General features: G+C 33.9%; 1 protein-coding gene and 1 pseudogene across 7 annotated transcripts in view; one reads left to right on the top strand and one right to left on the bottom strand.

The window, feature by feature from the left end:
- The window catches only part of SHLD2 (shieldin complex subunit 2), an 81,975-nt gene that overhangs the window by 14,747 nt on the left and 48,142 nt on the right, over positions 1-19,086 (top strand). The window contains exon 3 of one of the 7 annotated variants that reach the window (XM_039872310.1): positions 12,603-12,636. The exons of the other annotated variants lie outside the window; for them this stretch is intronic. The gene's annotated coding sequence lies outside the window, so the exon portion shown is untranslated. The remainder of the gene's footprint in view (positions 1-12,602; positions 12,637-19,086) is intronic. 7 annotated transcript variants of the gene reach the window in all.
- On the bottom strand, positions 6,676-6,794 carry LOC120609988 (uncharacterized; annotated as a pseudogene).

Genomic DNA, 19,086 nt, shown 5'->3' on the forward strand with positions numbered 1-19,086 from the left:
GCTCTCATATGTAATGTTGTGTGATGATTTTTTTCCCCTTCTCTTAGGCCTCAAAGCCTGAGTGTTAACCAAACAAGTTGAATAATTGAATTGATCTCGGCCAGGGTGGCCAAAAGAGTAAAGAGGCAAGAGATTCCAGTAGTAAGAGTATTTGAGGTCATGAGCCATTGAATCTGGACTGAAGAGGGAACAAAAGACACCAGAAAGTAGCTGCTGGAATGCGAAGTCAAGATAGATACTGGAATTTAAGATTAGATATGAGGAATGGTTGCTGGTTATGACTGAACACAAAATATGGCTAGCTAATGGTTTTCTGAAGTGGAGAGAAACTAAGGTTATTTGAGTTAAGTGAACCGTAAAGCTAGGGTATTACAGGAGTCAGCTATAAAGGAAGTGAGTTGCTCAGAATGATGGCAGAGCAATGGGTGGAAAGATTCTGAACCAGGTTCCAAAGTCTTTAGTGAATGTGGAAAAGTAACCAAGAGGTTGGTAAACGACAGAAACGAGAGAGATAGCAACTGATGACATAAACCTCAAAAGAGGTACTTTTATTTGAGGGTGGTAAACAAGGAATTATTTTCATGCTTTGCATTTTCTGAATGGGAGAAAGAATAGCTTGCACTCAGATTTTAGTTTAGACTAGAATATTGCTGGAATGTTATTTAAATTGGTTCAGGGTATAGTTATTTGTTTACCATGGAACAATATAAAGGCTTATCAGGAAGTATAGCTATTGGAGATTGTATGGTGGTCGAGGAGGGGGAGAGTACAGAACAGAAATGAGATCAAAGTGCAGCAAAAGGGAATTAGGCTTGATTTTTTTATTGCAGGGGCTTACCTTTAGGATGATTATGGTGATGATGAAGAACATGATAGTCTTAGCCGATTTCAAAATTTTTATTAATTTTGTGGGAAACTTTTTATGCTGACAGACTGAGATAGTGGCTTATACACAAAGCTAGATGACTTTATTGTTTTCAGGTCTTCTTAGCAGTGTTTACCAGTCTGTGGCATTTGCTCAGCATGTCATAAAGAACTCTAGTTTGGAGCTGTTTTCTTTGGCAAGGCTGAACCCTAAATAAGGAGGAAGGCAAGGGTGGAAGTGATCGGCGCTAACTAGATCTTTTGGATTTGATAAACTTGTCTCTAGAGGGTAGGTAGGTGGGTAGAGGTAACCCGAAGTCCAAATTGGAGTGAGAAATCATTAGGTTGCCAGGCTTTTGGAAAGCTTAATGCCAGATTGAGAGGGAGTGTAAAAAGTTCTGATTCCCCAAAGGAGGGAATAGCAATAGGAATGATTCATAATCTCTTTCAGGACATGTAAATTTAATAATATTGCAGCAATATTTGTCATGTTTAAGTTATGAAGTATAACCAAAAATGCTATATAATAAACATTTATTTTTAAGAATTAGAAAATGTGTCAATTTGTGAAACTGCAAAATAATAATCTAAAAGTTTTACTCCTCCCAAAATGCCTATCTTAAAACCAAAGGTATACTACATTAATCTATGGCATATTTAAAATATACTTGCAGATTTCTTCAGGTCATGGACTATATAGAATCATGGTGCATTGTGTTTTTTGCAGAACACTAAGAAATATTGATATATATGATTTCACTATACAAACTAAGAACAATTTTGCTAGCAGAAAAGTATGGCTTCATTGTATGTTTAACCATCTCACAAAATAATAGATAACTTTTGAAATAAAGCACGTTGCACAGTTTTTCCATTTTTTTTGACTATTATTTAAGACTATTCACAGATGTTTACAGTTGACTTTTTTGAAAAATCAAGTTGTAAACTTTTATTACAAATTAAAAATGAAGTTCTTCAAGGCTGGAAGTATCACACTCCCTGAGTTCAAATTATACCACAAAGCAACAATAATTACAACAGCATGGTATTGGCAGAAAAACAGAAACACAGACCAACGGAACAGAATTGAGTCCCCAGAAATGAACCTACATATATATAGGCACATAATTTTCAACAAGGGAGCCAAAAAAACATAAGATGGAGAAAAGAAAGCCTCTTCAATAAATAGTGCTGGGAAAACTGAAAAGCCACTTGCAAAGGAATTAAACTAGACTGTTGTCTATCACCACACACCAAAATTAACTCAGAATGGATCAAAGACCTAAATATAAGACCTGAAACAATAAACTGCATAGAAGAAATCAAAGTTTCTAAACTTATGGACCTTCGTCTTAGGATTTCATGAATTTGACCTTGAAGGCAAGGGAAGTAAAAGCAAAAATAAATGAATGGGACTATATTAAACTAAACAGCTTCTGCACAGCAAAGGAAACCATCAACAAAACAAAAAGGCAACCAATGAAATGGGAGAAGATATTTGCAAACAATAGCTCTGAAAAGGGGCTAATATCCAAAATATTTAAAGAACTCATACAACTCAACCAAAAAACCAAACAATTTAATTAAAAAAATGGGCAGAGGACCTAAACAGAAACTTCTCTCAAGAAGACATATAAATGGCCAACAGATACATGAAAAGATGCTCAACTTCACTAGCTCTTAGAGAAATGCAAATTTAAACCACAATGAGATAGTACCTCACACCTGTTGGAATGGCTGTCATCAACATAACAAGTGTTATTGGAAAGATAGTGAGGAAAAAGTAACCCTCATACTCTGCAGGTGGGAATGGAAATCGGTACTGCTATTATGGAAAACAGTGTGGAGGTTCCTCAGAAAAATTGCCATATGACCCAGCAATTCCGCTTCTGGGTATCTACTCAAAAGATTTGAAAACATCAGTAAACTGAAATATACTTTGATATATAATTATATAAAGAAGATGTGGTACATACATATAGTGGAATATTACTTAGCCATGAGAAAAGATGAAATACCGCCATCTGCAACAACATGGATCTTGAGGTTATCGTGCTAAGCTAAATAAGTCTGACAGAAAAGATTGAGAACCATATAATTTCATTCATATGTGGGATATAAAACTGAAAGCAACAAATGAACAAGACTAACAAAAACTCATAGACATGCACAAGAGTTTACTGGTTACCAGAGGGAATGGGGAGAGAGGGTAAGGGAGTGAAGGGTGTCAAATATATGGTGGCAGAAGGAGATTTGACTTTGGGTGGTGAACACAATGCAATATACAGATGATACATTATAGAAGTGTACTTGAAACATAATTTTATTAACCAATGTCACCCCAATATATTTTAAAAAATGAAGTTCTTACAAATCTCAACTAGATATGAAACAATTTAAAAACCTTTAAAGATGTATTGAAAAAAAAAACAGGCTTTTTTGTTTTTAAAACACGTTTGTCATCACCAAAAAGAGACATCTTTAGGTAAAAATAGTAATTTTTTTTACCATGTTGCATAGATAATGCGGTAGTTCTAGTTATCTGGTCAACAGGCAAACAGCAAGCATTTAAGGTCTTTAACTTCAATCTTTTGTTCATATTGTTGAAATTTCATATTCATTTGTTGTTGGATGACTAAACTGGAGGATGATAGAGATGGTAAGTTGGCATTTACTCAGTTTTGCCCTGCTCATTCTGAGGGGGTGGGTGGCAATGAATTCTCTTCTGGTAGATTGTCTGCTTTTGTCTCTTTGCCAGTTTGTGGTTTAGAGTTTTCTGGGCATCTGGGTCAGTAACTGAAGTTATGACAGTACCAATGTTGAGGTGGCTGCTTTCGGTCTCATCTCTTAGATTTTCCTTACTTCTTTATTGCTGTCCTTTCTAGGTTGTCTTTGGCAAGAAGGTCCCCTGTGGAATCGTGGTCTATATCCTCTTATACATATTCTGTCTCACTGGTCTACCTTGTTCTCCTGCACCTGCTGGCTGTTGGCTACTGGGTCTCAACCTTGCTGCTCATGATTGTGGTGATGGTGACTGGGTCCAGCTGTGGCCGCTGCGGCTCTTCCCAGGGTGTGATAGTAACTAGGCAGGTGGCGTGGCTAGACTACTCTTGGCTCTCTGGGGTCCGCTCTCTGCTACTGACAATTTCCCCATCTTTTTAACCACCATGCCAGTTTGCTTTATATTGTTTCTTTTATCATCTGTTAGAGCTTTAGCTCAAAGGCAGGTGGTAGCAAGTAAGAAGAATTAAGAAAAATTGGGGGGAGAAAATTTTGATCCTTTTTATTTTCTATTCTTATTTACTTCCATAGTATAGACTCTCGGAAATAGATTTGTTTGATGAAAGGGTGTAAGTACTTATGAAAATCCTGACATGTATTGCTTAGAAAAAATTCTAAATGGAAGGGTGACATAAATGGCACTTTCAGTAGTGACTGTAAATTTCACAAATGGGTACAATAAACACCAAATGAAGAAAACACTATCATCTGAATATTGATTTTAAGTCTATACAGTGGTAATGAGACTCAGATGGATGGCTGTATCTTGATAATAGAAAACGTTCTTGGCCTTATTCAGTTGATTCCAAGCTGAATGATGACTGACTAGGCTCTACACAGTATCTTGGATAATTGAGTGACTGCTGTGATGAGGTAGAGGATCACTTGAAGCACTGAGGGCTATAAGAATGGCAGATAAAATGATGTTCCATTCTCCTACATGTACATGTTCCAAGCACTGAATACATGTGATGGCATCTATAAGGAGATATTACCAGTTTATTATTAAGAATAAAACTCAGAAACAGCCATGTGGCAGAGATATGTAGGGAAAGGTATGGGGAAAGGATCATTGAGCTTCCATGTCCCCTCTGTACAAGCCGCCCTTCTAGCACCTCCATGTGTTCACCAGTCAGGAAGCATTAATCTTGTTTTTTAAAACTTTCTTTTTTTAGTATTGGAACTCTCCATCATTTCTCAAGAGCATGCCTTTTTTTTTTTTTTTTTTAAGACATCAGTCTCCTTGAGGGATGGTCAGTGGAAAAAGTGAGTTCCATCATATAATTTGGGAAACTTCATACTATATCTCTTCCCATCCCAGCGATTCACTGTGAATATCAATTTAATAAAAGCTCAGGGAAATGATATTAGTACTAATAATTTAACATTTATTGAGCGCTTATTATTTTAAGGCTCTTTTCTTAACAACCCCACATGTATTAATCTTTCTGATCTTTTCAACACTCTATCTTCTACAATTATCTCTCTCTTTTTAAACAAATGAGAAAACTCAGGCCCAGAGTGGTGAAATAACATGCTCAAAGTCACATGGCTAGGCTAGTAGTTGGAAGAACCAGGATTCAAACTCAAATAGACTGGATCCAGAAGGCTTTCAAGCAGTACATTGTACTATTTGTAACCAGTGAAGAAACTGGTTTAGTGTTAACCTAGCATTTCTCAAACTTGTTTGACTCTGGAAACTCATATTCTCTGTGAGATGCTGGTTTGAGACAGTTTACACTGGTGATCTACAGTCTTTTAAATACCATTGGTTTAGAATAGAACTAGTTTTTTTTTTTAACTAGGTTGTCTTTTGATGATATTAAATGTTATATTTATTTATTTGTTACTTTTTTCTACTTGAAAGATTAGTATTTTGATCTTAAGGCATTTTGTAGTCACTTTCACAATGACCTTCCCAGGAATTTTTAAAAGGTCAATATCACTCTGTAATACTTTTGCAGTACTAAAACAGTTTATAATCCAAATTGCTATTTTACTCTGCTTTCTCTGCTCTAATATTATATCACAATTTTTTAAAAATAAAAATTTCTTAACTTGTAAGTTAAGAAACTGAAAGCTAATTGGTACAGCCACTATGGAAAACAGAATGGAAGTTCGTCAAAAAACTCAGAATTGATCTACCATTTGATCCAGTAATCTCTCTACTGAGTATTTACCCCAAAGACTTGAAAACCCACATCCGAAAAGATACATGCACACCGATGTTCATAGCTACATTATTTACTGTGGCCAGGACATGGAAGCAACCGAAGTGCCCTATGATAGATGACTGGCTAAAGAAGCTATGGTACATATATACAATGGAATATTACTCAGCTGTAAGAAGAAGTGAAATACTGCCATTTGTGATAACATGGATGGACCCCGAGATAATCATGCTAAGCGAAATAAGCCAAACAGAAAAAATTGAAAATCACATGATATCACTTACATGTGGGATATAAACCTAAAAGCAACAAATGAACAGGACAAAGAGAGACTCATAGACATGGACTACAGACTAGTGATTACCAAAGAGTAGGGAGCAGGGGGTAAGAAGACAGGGTAAAGGGGGTCAAATATGTGGTGACAGAAAGAAATCTAACTTTGGGAGGCAAACACACAGTGTAAACATATATATGCCTTACTGTTAAAGTGTACAGCTGAAACTTATTGGATTTTGTTAACCAATGTCACCATAAAAAATTAAAAATTAAAAAAAACCCAGCTATTTAGTGTTATGGAACATTATAATAACAAAACTGAGTTCGAATCTTGTCTCTGCCTCACTATTAGATATGTAACCTTAGAAAAGTTGCTTCATTTCTCAAAACTTCTGTTTCTTCCTCTAAAAAGCAAGGTTAATATCTTTTTTTTTAAAGTTATTTTATTTTATTTTTATTTTTCTAATTTTTATTTTATTTTTTATTTATTTTTTTTAGGCAAGGCAACCTTTGGTTGACCTCACAGATTGCAAGGAACTTGTCTGCTTACAATCTCTTATTTTTTATTTTATTATTTTTTTAACGCCTACAGCACCTGGTCTTCCTAGTTGGCCTCCCATCCAAGTACTAACCAGGCCTGACCCTGCTTAGCTTCCGAGATCAGACGGGATCAGGCTTGTTCAGGGTGGCAGGGCCCTAGATTTGGCAAGGTTAATATCTTGCAGGACGGCTATGAGACTTAAATGAGAAAATTTGCACATTGTCTGACACACAAAAGGCTCTCAATAAATGTTAATTATGCTCCCTCCCCCGCAAGAAGTTGTCTCGATCTTATACCATGAATGAGTTATGAAAATAGTTGGAAAAGAAATCAGGTTTTTTTTGTCGTTGTTGTTTTTAGAAAGACCAGTTTTAAATTTGAACCGTGTCTGTTAAAGCTGACATCATCTTCATTCTGATAAAGTGACGTCATGATACAGGTTGTATGGGAGTTAAAACCAGTTTCTTCCAGCTTTCCAACTGACATAATAAGCAAAACCTGACTGGGCAAACATAGACCTATTTATTATTATTATTATTGTTAAACTAGCTTTGGTGCTGCCTTCTGTTCTTTTTGAAATTTCACTGTTGTCATTTAAAATGTGACAGACCTTCAGAAGCTTCAAAGAATGCTTAATGGTTTAAATCATCTCAGAACATGTGAAGTATATTTTCCAAAGTGGTCTTCTCTATCTAGCAATATGTTCAAAATCATGCATGTTGGACAGAATTGCTTATATTTTCATATATATTACTGGAAGTTTGTTTAGTTTTCATAACAATCAACTTTGTTTAGTTTTCATAACAATCAGATTTTGGAGTTTATGGGCATTACTTAGCATATATAACCAAAGCATGAATAATCACTTAAAACAAAGATATCAAAAGAAAATCTATGGGGATTTTTCAATGTCACAATGACTTACACCCTAAGCAAAAAGAAAATGGGTTTGGTTTAAGCTATATGTGGACTATCTCTAATATTCTATTTAGTTAATATTCTATTCTCATAGCCCTGATACATAGTAGAATTCAGTAAATATTGATAGACTGAATTTAATTTCTAATCCCAACTTCATGCCTTACAACTTCTGTAACCTTGAAACTTCTTGAATTGTCTAAACTTCAGTTCCCTCTTACATAAAAAAGGAGGTACCAATATTTACCTGCTAGGATTGTTGTAATAATTAAGTGTTCATGCACTTTAAATAGCCAGCACAGCATGTGGCACATAGGAGGCACACAATTCACTGCATGTTTCCCCAGACACCTCACCTCTTTCCTCAGTAATGTTCTTTTCAAGTACATTTCTTTATCATTCACTAAACATTTAGAAGCTGTGTTTAAGAGAGAATATTGTTTGCCAATTAAACTGAAAATATGTCTTTTTGTAGCCCACACTTGGAATACAAAATTGCTAGTATATCTGATGGAACTTTATTAAAATCCTGGCTTTGCGGTGTACTAGTATTGTGTCCTTTGGCAAATTATTTAACCTGTGTGAAGTATAGTGAGCCTGAAATGAGTAATATGTGTAAAGCATCTAGTTCATTGTCTTGTTTGCACAGACCCAAAACAGATATTAATTTAACCTGATAATTTACATAGTTCATGTATGTCAGGAGCCTACGCTATACCAACCCCGATAAGAGCAGTCATGAAGACCGTGAATAAATATTGGGCAAATAATTATGTAGGTGAAGTCGTATTTTCTGTTGTGTTTGAACTCAAATAAACTAATGGGCTGTTATTGCATTTGGCATTTTTTTTTGATGTTGTCTTTCTTTATTGAGAATCAAAATTTAAAAAAATGAATGTTGGAGATAGGTTAATGAGGGCTAAGGCAGACGAGGTAAATTTTACTATCTAAAACATTTTTTCATATTTTTGGTGATCTTGTTCATTAGAAATAAGCATGTTCCTCTCCTGTATTAAAATTCAAGATATGTTATTGGTAAACCAAATTTAATAAAATATTCTCCCTATTTTAAAATTCACTTGAATTGTTCAGATATTATATAAAATTGATTCCTACCTTGGCAGACTAAGCATTGCAAAGCTGGTGCTAAGAGTTTTATGAGAATTCCTAACAAATAGAAAATCTTAAGAATGACATTAGGTATTATAGAAAAAGTTTTAATTTTGAAAATGTTTATAATATCCTTATCAAATTCGCAATAAGTTTTAAAGGGGTACCCAAACAATCAACATTTATTTTTGAAGTTAACTTTCTCTGTTAAAGACATTAACATCTATTTTTTGTTATGTAGGGTTTCATTTATTAATTAAAATATAGTTCATATAACATAAAAATTTCAGTGGTGTTAATTATATTCACAAAAGTTGTGCAACCATCACCATTATATAGTTCCAGAACTTTTTCATCACCCCCAAAGGAAACCTCATATCCATTAAGCAGTTATCCCCACAACTTCCCCCTTTCCTCAGCCCCTGGAAGCCACTATCTGCTTATTTCTCTACAGTTTTGCCTATTCTGAGTATTTCATATACGGAAGCCTATGATATACTGTCTTCTGTGTCTGGTTTCTTTCATTTAACATGTTTTCAAAGTTTATGTTGTGGTGTATATCAGTACTTCATTTTTTATGGCTAAATAATATTTCATTGTAAGGATATTCCACATTCATCAGTTGATGGAAATTTGGGTTTTCACTTTTTGGCAATTGTGAAAGATGCTACTCTGAACATTTGTTACAAGTTTTTTTTGTGGACATATTTTCAGTTCTCCTTGGTATATACCTTGGGTGGAATTACTGAGTCATATGGTAACTTTATGTTTAACTTTTTGAGATACTGTCCAATTGTTTTATTCACAGTAGCTCCATTATGTTATGTAGTTTTTAATGTTATCTATGATATTTGGAAGAAACGAAAGAAAAGTTTATTAAAATGTTAACAGTGTTAGTACTTGACAGCCCTTCTGGCAAGCAAGGTGGAGGTCTAAGTTTACTTCATTTGCTTTTCAGAATGAAAACATTGAAATATAAACCTACAGTATAGAAATAGTGTCAATTTCTTATGCTCTCTTATTCCTCCACTCACCCGCTTCTCTTAAAAGTTTGGAACATGCTTCAAATTGATGATGATTATTTTCATATAAGGATAGATCTCTAAAAGTTACATTAAGTTTCTTGCTTTGCTTTTCCTTAGTAAGTTTCATATTTTATTACACAGTTTACTAATGCGAAGAAATTGGGCATTGCTCTTTCTACGGAAAACATTCTGGAATCACAATTCAAAATATATTTAATTAATTATGATTAAATTTTTTGGATGTAAAAATAACTTTCAAATTACTACATAAAGACCTCACTTAATTTTTGTGTAGAAGATACTGTGTTAATGTAGTAGGTGTTTTAGAGATGCTTTTGTTTTTTTGCTGATAACACTACCCATGCCTCTTTTGTTGCTCACAAGTCGTCATCATCTCTTCAACCTCCTATATTTGTTCACACAAATATTTATACAACTTTCATAAATTTACATAAAACGAAGTTAAAAGAATTGGTTTCATTGGAGGTATAGAAGTTCAAAGCAGAAAGGGTACTCAAGAGATATACTATTTATAGAATGATTTCTAATACTAGATTGAAGCTTAAGTGCTTTTTCATGCCCTATTTCATTTAAAGTGACAATCCATATGAATTTTATGTTTGGAAGAATAAATGTGTTTATCAATCATTCCATAAAGCATGAAGTAAGCTCTGGCTCTCTAGGATAAATTTATTTATTTTAACTTCATTTTTTCTTAATTTTTATTTTTTGGTTAGAGTTGACATTCATTATTATTTTATATTAGTTTCAGATGTAAAATCTTTATTTTTTTAAAGGATATATTATAGAGATTGAGTTGCTTTGAGTAATGAAAAATTAAGAGAGTTCTTTTTCAGGTAAATTTTTTAGGTTTTAAGATATGAAAGTATCATTGTGGATGTTGAATATGTTGTTTACTAAATCCTGTTTACTAAGCCCTATAATTTTCAGTTATTTTTTTAACCTATAATTTTCACTTATTTTTGCAAATATTCTGGTGCTTAAAATAATGTTGTGTTGGGTAATTTTTTCTTCACTTCTGGAATGTTTAAGTATAGATAGTTGCATTTGAACTAGAGAAATAATGGATTTTAATCAGGATTTTTGTCTGAATGTTCACTCCTTTAATAATTTTTTTTGCATTTTTTTTTGCCATGGTATTAAGTTTGTAGTTGATCACCTTCTATACTAACTAGAAGTAATCTAGAAGCTGAAAATTAAAAAATCAACCTCAAAAAATTAAAAATAGAACTATAGGATCCAGCAGTTCCACTTTGGGATACATATCTGAAGGACATATCTGAAGGAAATGAAATCACTATCTCAAAAAGATTATCTGCACTTCCATGTTCATTGCAGCATTATTTATACTAGTCAAAAATGTAGAAACAACATGTCTATTGGTGGATGAATAGATAATGAAAATGTGATATATATACACACATGTGTACACACACACACACACACACATTCACACTGGAATATTATTAGCAATAAAAAAGAAGGAAGTCCTGCCATTTGAGACAACATGGCTAGACCTTGAGGGCATTATGCTCAGTGAAATAAGTCAGACAGAGAAAGACAACTACTGTTTGATCTCACAAAGCCAAAGGCATAGAAACAGAACAGATTGGTGGTTGCCAGAGGCAGAGGGTAGGGGCAGGGGGAAATAGGTTAAGGTGGTCAAAAGGTACAAACTTCAGTTATAAGATAAATAAGTTCTTGGAATGTAATGTACATCATGGCGACTATAGTTAATAATACTGTATTGTATGTTTGAAAATTGCTAAGAAGGTAGATTTTAAAAGTTTTCATTACAAGAAAGAGAAAATATTATAACTCATGGGGTGATGGATGATAATTAAACTTAGTATGGTAACCATTTTGCAATATATACGTATATGAAATCATTATATCATACACCTTAAACTAATACAAGGTTATATGGCAATTGTATCTCAGTAAAACTGGGAGAAAATATATTCCCAGATAAAGTGTTATCGCTGCTATTTTAATTTAAGGTATTCATAAATGGAAAGAAGCCAGGGAGATTTTGGAGATCAAGTTTTATATTATGATAACCAAACTTTTATACATATTTATATATACTTGAAACAATATGAGAAATCTGTGACTAGAATATGATTTCTAGGAGGAGTAATTGTTATGTAGATGGATATCTGCCCAAGCTTTATTGTTCTTGGTGTTCAACCTCTGGTATTGTTGCCAGAGTTCCTTCAATTATTCCTTTAATTGGAAATTATAGTGCATTTTCCCATAGACAGAGTGTGGTTCAAATAGTACTCTTAATTCTAGTTATTCATTCATTAAATAAATACTTTAAGCTCTTGATAGAAGGCAGGTACTCTGCTATATACTGTTTACGTTTACAAGGTTACAAAGATGGATAAAAAACATGACACAATCTTCAGTCTCAAGTCGCTATTCTTTTGTTAGCTGTGGGAGCTCAAAAGAAGTGATTGAAAGTTACCTAATATGGTTATATTTATTCCTTTCTTTCCCCATGGTTCTTAGGTACTTATGGATTAAGGTGGTCTTTGTTTATTGCCCAAGATCTCAACTTTATTTCTTAATTTTCTTTCTTTGGAAAAATGTTTCTCAAGTTTTAGAACTTGGAAAACTTTATGCATAATTGGAGACTGCCTATTTTGAAATGGAGAAGCGCCTCAACATTATTGAGTTAATATATAGTTGGTACAAAGTTTTCAGTTGTAGTTGCTGACTTGCTTAGTGAGTAAATGATTGATACAATCAACTAAAAAGTTAAGAGAAAGAGTGGCCTGAGTAGTTTTTCAGATACAGTCAATTATTCAGTATGATAAGAGTCTTAAAACAACTTTCATTGTTATTTCTGTTTCTTGTAGATGGTCAGGTAGTTTCTCTCTCCCTTTTTAGGAAACATGAAAAGCCTTATGTTTGAGTAGACAAGGTAAGCATTCAAATAAACTCTTTAGTGTCATTGTGACAACGGAATGATTTAATATAAAAATAGTTTCAGTTATTTAAAAAAAGTAAAGAATTAACTATGTTAACATTTGTATACAGCATTGCTATAAGCATTTTATGTTCATTATCTGATTAAGCCTCATAACAATCCTGAGCGAGACGCTGTTACACTTTACACACGAAGGAACTGAAGTGTAGAAATCTAAGGATTTCTGCTACTGGTTATGCATTTAGCAAGTTATGATAGCATGAGAGTCATGTTGCTTCTTTCTTGCCCTCCTCTCTCTCTCTCCCTCCAACTCCTTTGGTTTTGTTGTTTTTTGCTTTGCAGGACAATTTTGTTAGACTTCTTAGTTTCCAGAGATCAGATTTAGTTGCCAAAGTGGGTTTTATGTCCTTGGGAAATCCTTAGGTACCTTATGTCTCTATCTTCAATATATAAAAATATCTTCATTTTTTTTTAAAAGTTTCAGTTTAACAAGTTAGTTTGTTGGGGATTGTTCAGACAAACAGTAATAATTCTCAGTTCCCACCTTCATTTCCCCTTCTCAGAGGTAACTGTTCTCAATTCTTAGCTGTTTGGTGCTTCCCTGTGATATTTCAAGTAACATATTTGAATTGATGTTAGGACATTGTTTATATGGTTTTCTCTGTCCTTATCATTAACTCAGCTCAGGATTTTCTACCAATTGCCCAAATTTCCTATTTTATTTCACATCATTTACTCTTGTCAGTGTCATCATGTTGAAGGAATCCCTCCCAAGCAAAGTGCTCCAATCTGGAGTAGTTTCTGTGTCCTCATAGTGTCTAATTATCAGTCTAAGTATCTCTTCTTTTCTCCTGTGTTGGATCTTTTATTTCTTCTGTCCTATGTCTTCCTCTTTCTTGGTTTACTCCCACATTTTGCTAAAGAAAGGGTGAATGGGAGGCAAGTTATTTGATACCTTGCATTTCTGAAAATGTCTTTATTATCCTCTTAACCTTGTTTAATAGTTTGGTTTGTGTATAACATTCAGACTGGGAATAATTTTTCTTCAGAATTTTGATAATTTTGTTCCATTGTTGTCTAGCTTATACCATGGCTGCTGAAAGTTCAAAATCATTCTGATTCTTCATCTGTTGTCACCTATTTTCCATCTCTGGAAGCTTGTAAAATCTTCTCTTGGCTTCCATTGTTTTGAAATTTCAAAAAGATATGCTTTAGTATGGATGTACTTTTTTCCTGTTTTAAAAATTATTTATTTTAAATTACAGTTGGCATATGACATTGTATTATGGAGTTGCTTTTTAGATTCATTATGCTGTGCATTCTGTGTTTTCAAATAGTAAACTTACATTGTTTAATTCTGGAATGTTTTCCTGAATTATTTCATTGATCTTTCTCCTCTGCTGTACAGATATTGAATTATCTTGACTAGATCTCCAATTTCTTAATATCATCTATTTTATTCTTCATTCTTTCTGATAAATTTCCTTAAGTTTAATTTCCAAGGGCTCTTTTTAAAAGTATCCTTTTTTTTTTTCCCCCCATGGATGGAGTATTGGTCTTCTCCAAGGATATGAAATGATAGGGTTAGAAAAAATATTTTTAACTTAAAATTTTTTCTCTCTACATTTTCCATGTTTCTTCCAAGTTCTTTTTTTCTTGTTCCTTTTCTTTGTTTTCTGATAGAGGCTTTTCTCAGATGAGTCGTGAACCTTAGCAAACTGCAGGTGTGACCCTGAGAGTTGATTGGAAGCTCTGAGTACATCATTGGTACTCATTGACTGAGTTCACTGTAGGGTGACCTGACTTTGCCATTTACGCTGGTACCTGCTGATACCTGCTTCTCATTTCTTTTTTTTTTTTCTGAAAAGAGAAGAGTCTTTTAATCTCTTGCCTTGTGTGTGAAAGCTGCTCCTCTAGGAGTTGAGTGAAAGAAGTATATGTATATGTATGTATATATGTTTACTTAATCCCCCTGGTTTGATTAAATCCTTCTCCTCTTCCCCATCCCCCAAAGTGTGCTTTGTATACCTCTGTTCAGAAATCCTCTTCAGAGAATAATTCTCTAGAATTTTGCCTTGCCGACAGAGGCATAGTAAGCCAACCATATGGAATGGGAGAAATTGAGAGATTAAGCCATTTCTTAAAGAGCTTTCAAATTCCTGACTGAACCTTTTGAGAATTCTGTGGACTAAGTCAGGTTGGTTTTGACTTTCCACATTGCTGGTTTACGATTCAGCTTTCTTGGATCTTCTGTTAGTTACCATATGCTTTCCAGCCTTCAAACTTTATGTCTTAAAATTACCTTATTAGTATTTTAGCACAGTTTTGAGAAGCAATGAAATTAAATATCTGGGACCCTGGGTAAAAACTCATTTTTACCCAGAATCTAGTTCTAGATTTTTTTGTTTAAGTTTTTATTTATCTATTCATTTTTTACTATTATTTTTGTAAAAATATTTTTGAAAAAATAAATTTTTTTTTTTTACAATATTTTCAACTTAAACACTATTCACACTGAACATTTATGGCAGCTTAACCTACCCAAATATGAAGTTTAAGAAACTATTCATTTTTTTTATTGTGGTAAAATACACATAAAATTTATTAACTTTTAAAGTGTACATCACAATGTTGTACAGCCATCACCACTATCTAGTTCTAGAACTTTTTCATCATTCCAAAAAGAAACCCCATATTAATTAAGCAATCATTTCCTACTCCTTCTTTCCCCCAGCCCATGGCAACCACTGATCTGCTTTCTGTCTCAATGGATTTGCCTATTCTGGATATTTCATCTAAATGGAATAATATAGTCCATGGCCTTTGAGTCACATACTTTCACTTAGCATGTTTATGAGGTTCATCTATGGTGTAGTACAAATCAGTACTTCTTTCTCTTTTATGGCTGAGTAATTTCCATTGTACAGAGATACGACATTTTATTTATTCAATCACCTAATGTCCTTTTTTTTGTTCTAGGATCCCAGCCAAGTTCCCACAGTACATTTAGCTGTCATGTTTCCTTAAGTTCCTCTTGGTTATGAGTTTCTCATACTTTTCGTGCTTTTGATGACTTTGACAGTTTTGAGGAGTATTGTTCAGGTATTTTATAGAATGCACCTCTATTGGTATATGTCTCCTATTTTTCTCATGAGTAGACTGGGGTTTTGGATTTTTTGGAGGAAGACCACATAGATTAACTGCCATTTTCATTATATTAAGGGTAGATACTGTCAACATGACATATCAGTATTAATGTTGACATTGACCACCTGGTCAAGATAGTGTTTGTCAAGTTTTCAACTATAAAATTACTCTTTTAGTCTCTGTTTTCATACTGTACTCTTTGGAAAGAAGTCATTTATATACAGCTCTCACTTACAGAATGGGTAGTTATGCTTCCCCTCTTCGAGGATGGAGTATCTACATAAATTATTTGGAATTCTGTGCAGGAGATTTGTCTCTTCTCCCCATTTATTTATTTATTCGGTCATTCTTAATGTCAGTATTACTCATGCATATTAACTTTATACTTGAGGTTATAATACAATTACTACTTAATTTTGTTGCTGAAATTGTTCCAGCTTTGGCTGTTGGGAGCTCTTTCAGTTGGCTTCTATGTCTCTTTGACATACCCCCATCAGTGTGTATGGGCATGTGTGTGTGTGTGCATGCGTGTGTGTGTGTGTGTTTGTGTGACAGAGAGAGAGAGAGAGAGAGAGAGAGATATGCAGAGACAGAGAGACAGAGACAGAGAGCACGCACTTCTATGTTTTGTCACTACGTAATTCTCCAAGTTCATTTTGTATATTTCCTGCCCCATCCTGGGATTGGACATTTCTCCAATGAACCTTTGTTCCTTTTAATGGAAAATGGAGAAAGCAAGATCTAGGTGCTAGATGTGCTAGTTGCTACTGGATTGTTGTTGGTTGTAGGTCCACTCAGCTGACAGAGCCCAGAAACATATGTACATTTACTAATCTGTGTATGTACATATCTATAAAGATTTCTATATGTACTCATCTGTGTCTACATTATGCTAAATGTGAGTTTATGCTGTGGTATCCAACTCTAATCCATTAGCACATAGATCATTATAACCTCCTCCCCTTGCTTATCTGTAAACTCCTACTCTAATAGTGAGAAACCGGCTTATATCACTTGCCACCTGTTTATTTATTCAGTTGCAGTATATTTGTACAGTACTCTCACAGTTTTGAAAACTGGCGGCTTAGCTGTGAAGCACAGAAATCTCTAGAATTCCACCTGGGCTCAAATTCCAGACCCTGCTGAAGTGAAAGTCTGATTCCTACTCTCAAACTGCTTGAATCCAGTGATGAGCCGAATCAAACTCAAGCTGCATAAAAGCCCAAACTTAGCTCAATTACAAATTAGATTGACTCAGACCCCATTCTAGTGGTCTGACAGAAGGTCATGTCTCTTTCTACGAGTAAAATATTATTTATTTCAATTACTAATGTATTTTTATGCAAAGTGTCTATCTTATAATAATTGCGAGATGCGAGAAAATGTGATAAAAGGTCAAGAGAGGAAGTAGTCAGTATAGGGAGACCCAGAGATAATCCAGATGGTAGAATTATCAGACAGGGTTTTAAAGATAATTGTGAAAAAAAGTGCCAGAGGATCTAATGGTAAAGGTGGAAAACATGCATGAAAAGATGGGAATTTTCAGGAGAATCATAGAAACTACACCAAAGAACCAAATTGAAATTCATAAATTAAAAATACAATATTAGAAATGAAGAATGCATTACAGATGATTAACAGTTTCTTAACATATCAAGATCAGTGAATCTGAAGAAAGGTTGATAGAATATTCAAATTGATGAACAAACACAACAAAGTGCGGGAGAGGTAGCAAAGAGCTACCAGATAGATCTGTGGGATAATATTATGTATAATTGGAGTTTTTAGAAGAGAATGTAGTATAAAACATGTTTGAAGAGACATTGGTTAAGAACTTCTAAGACTGATGAAAGACATAAACTCACAAATTTAAGAAGTTAAACAAACCCTAAGCAGGTTAAATACAAAATTAAAAACAAACCAACAAATAAAAAATCCCAGACTTAGGCACATCATTATCAAACTACTAAAAATGAAAGAACAGATCTTATAAGCAACAGAATAATACATTAAATACATAGGAATAACAATGTGAATTATGACGAATTTCTCACCAGAAAGAATAGAGGCTTAGAGAAAATGGAATGACATCTATAAAAGTGATAAAAAAAGAAAACCTGTCAATCTAGAATCCTATATTCAGTAGAAATAAACCTTCAAAAAATAAAGGCAAAACAAAGACATTTTTAGACAGATTAGAAAGTGAAAGAATTTGTCTCTTACAGACCTGGACTGCCATAAAATACTAAAAAAATGTTTCATGAGCTAAAGGCAAAAGAGACTAGATGGAACATTGGGTCTGCAGAAAAGGATGAAGATCACCAGAAATGGTAAATATCTGTATAAATATAAAGAAACTTTTTCTGATACCTTTACCTGTAGTATAAACATAGAATATTGACTGTTTGAAGCAAAACTATTAATATATGTGGGGTTTACAGTATATATTGATTTAGAGTTTAAAACTATGAGAATTGCAAAAAGAAGGACATCTGCCCATGTAGGATTAAGTGGTATGAAAATCATGCTCCTACTATAAACATCTAGAAAACAGGAGAAAAATATATGAAACAACTGTTTTCAGATATTGGACAACAGTCAGTGCAGGATGGTGATCTTCGACAGAAAGAAAATAAATGACATGAACCCTATAAGTGCCCCCATCATACTGCTTGTAGGTAGTTTCCAGACTGCAGCACAAAGTAAGACAACTCAAATAGAGCTGAGGAGTGTTTGGAGAAACTAAGGCAACTAGAATTTGTGGGGTAGAAAACTGGAGCAGAGGGAACTGTGCAGAAAGCTACAAAACTAAGAGATCTCTGGAGATCTATAGACGAGTTCTCTAGAATCATTTGTTGAATACTCATCTGCACATGCAGAATATGAAATTCTACAGTACTGTGGAAAGTCACGGCGGAAATTAGTACACTGAACAATTCCAGGAGCTCACATAGTGCTGGACATAGTTTGTTTCCAGTAGGCATAGCAGAGGGATGTTTTCATAGATGGGACATTGGCTTTGAGTGGAGTTAAATTAGCCATAGACTGAAGGCCTCCCTAAAGCCACTGCAACAAAGCTTAAAAACAAGTTTTGAAAGTAACAAATAAATCAACTGTGCCAAAACTAAGTCTGACACTTTTAAAGGAATACAGTAAAAACCAGCATCCACAATTAAAATGTCTAGCATCAAGTAAAAGATTATTAGGTATACTAATAAAACAGGAAAATGGACCATAACCAGGAAGAAAACCAATCAAATGAAAGAGACCTAGAAATGAAGAATCATTTGAAGTATT

The sequence above is a fragment of the Pteropus medius genome, unplaced genomic scaffold (assembly GCF_902729225.1).
Source record: "Pteropus medius unplaced genomic scaffold, Ma_sr-lr_union100, whole genome shotgun sequence".
NCBI classification, from domain to species: domain Eukaryota; kingdom Metazoa; phylum Chordata; class Mammalia; order Chiroptera; family Pteropodidae; genus Pteropus; species Pteropus medius.